This window comes from Egretta garzetta, unplaced genomic scaffold (genome assembly GCF_000687185.1).
Source record: "Egretta garzetta isolate BGI_Z169 unplaced genomic scaffold, ASM68718v1 scaffold498, whole genome shotgun sequence".
NCBI classification, from domain to species: Eukaryota; Metazoa; Chordata; class Aves; order Pelecaniformes; family Ardeidae; genus Egretta; species Egretta garzetta.
This window is the reverse complement of record NW_009260494.1, coordinates 327444-329736: the sequence shown is the minus strand read 5'-3', so window position 1 is coordinate 329736 and position 2293 is coordinate 327444.

The following is a 2293-nucleotide window of genomic DNA, read 5'->3' as shown; positions in this document are numbered from 1 at the left end:
AAATCCAGCCAAAAAGCTGAAATCCCCCCCTCAACACCTGCGCTTCCAGCCCAGCCTTGTCCCCGAGGAGGGGACGGGGCCGCGCGAGCAGCAGGGCCCGCTCCCGAGGGTGCCCGGGGCTGGACGGGCTGTGACCGAGGGGCGACTTCCCCACCCTCCGGGCCGTGGCATCACAGCTTTGCTTCTTCAGGGCTTTGGGGCAATTTCTGCCCTTCCTTAGGCTCTGCTTTCCAGTTTGCTGGGTTTTAAGCCTTCCTGCTCTGCTTGAGAAGGCTGGGAAGTCGGCGCAGGGGGGAAGAGGCTTCTAACGAGCAGAGGCTGCATCGCCGTTCTCGGCGTGGCTTTTCTGGTGCGGTGTTGCCCATTTTACCCCCAAACTGGCCCATTTGCTCTCTCCGAAGCCCTTTCCCACAGCCAGAGCCGGTGCTTGTCGTCACAGGAGGAGGCAGAGCCCGGTGCGTTGTGTGAGCCTGTGTTGACAAGCTCAGACTCCCCAGGGAATAACCCAGATGGATTTACTCTTGGAAAACCGTGCTTCGGATAATGATGCGGCTTTCCTAATTACTCCGATGGCCGGATCCCAGACAGCGTAGAGCAGCTCATGGATCAGGGCCAGTCTGAAGCAGCTGAGGCTCGGGGGCCATGGATGCTCTGATTCACAGGACGAAGCGGCGAGCGGCCGCTGTCCGATTGCCTCGAGCTCCAGCAGCGGCAAAGGGAGCGATTCATGGGAGCGAGGGAGGAAGGAGGATTTACTGGATCAGAAAGCCTCCCAGTGAATGCAAGATTGTTTTTTTCCTCCCAGCTAACCAAAGTAAAAGCTGAGCCTCGGTGGGTGTTGGGGGATTCTTGCTGAAGGGCAACAACCCAGACTAGGGAGAGCCATGGGAGCAGCACCCAAAACTGGAGTGTATAATATAAAGGTTCTGGGGGCTGTTGGTGCCTCTGTGGGGTGGCTGATGGTCCGGGCTGGGGGCAACCACATCCCCGTCCTCTTTCTAGCTGGTGGAGGGTTCACACGTGCCCTTCACCCATAGGCGAGTGGCCGGGGGTCAGGGCACCACCAGTCCTCTCCCCGAAAGCTGCGGTCGGAGACGGTGCCCCCCCGGCCAGCGGAGCTGCGCGCCCCAGGGAGAGGGAGCCCTGGGCTTCTTTCCTCTGCCAGCGCCTGTTTATGCATTTTATCCAATTACTGCTTAATGCAAAATGCATAAGGAGCCCTTGGAGCGGGGACAGGAACCCACGGCTCGGCTTTGCAGTCCTCATCAGCAGAGCTGACCCTCCAGGACAATTTCCAGCCTCGGCTGAATGACTCCATGGGAAGATTTCTCTGCCTTTTTTTTTTTAGATATATATTTCGTTCCAACCAGTTGCTGGTTAATTTTTGCTCTGATTTAGGAACAAAACCCCTATCTGGAGGCTGAATTGGCTTCACTTAAGCATCCCACCGCTACGTCTCGGCTAGGCTTTTGCCGCTGGATTAATGCGCCGAGGAACTGGGGCTGCGTTCGAGAGGCCTTGAGCTGCCCCACCTCAAACACCAAAAATCTTAGCAGGCCCTTTGCAAGCACAAGGCGCCGCCGGCGTCGTGGCTTCCCAGCTAGCCTGGTGGGGTCGGGGCTGCCGCTTGACCCGAGGCTGGGAAGAAACAGCTTGTACAGCCGAGCCCCGTTGTGCTTTTGAGGTTTCAGCAAGTTAAAGCAACAAATTGCCCGTTTAAGCGAACCCTACCCTGCCGGTGCCCAGGGGAGCCCCAGGGCCCGAGCCAAAACCTGGGAGGGCGGCGGGAGACAAATCAATCATTATTATAGGAAATCAAGCAAGCGCCAAAGCTCGCTTCCCCTCCTTCCCTTGGCAAATCCCTTTTTTTGGCTCAGATTTTCCCATTCTTGTTTCTGAAGCGGACAAAGAGACGGGGATGGGGCTGCGTTTCCCTGCCCCACAGCCGGGCTGTGCCCCGAAGGAGAGGCGGAATGGGGACCCCAAATCTTGCTGTTATTTGGATAGAGTCGCCCCCTGCAAGACGATTGACCGCGGGCCTTTTGCAAGCCTGGCAAAGGATTTTTCTAGCCTGATTGGATTTGCTTTCCCTGTTCCTGCAGCTCGTGTGCCCCTTGTTTTGTTATTGATAGAAAGCACCTGCCTGCGCGTCGGCCAGCCCTTGGGTGAGAAATCAGGGAGGGCTCGGCGGCTCCTTTGCTCGGCGCGGCCGGGGCGAAACACCAGCTACGCCGATAGCGGAGCCGCCGCGAGCCCCGTTTTGGGGGGCAGGGGCAGTTGCAGGGGGGGGGGT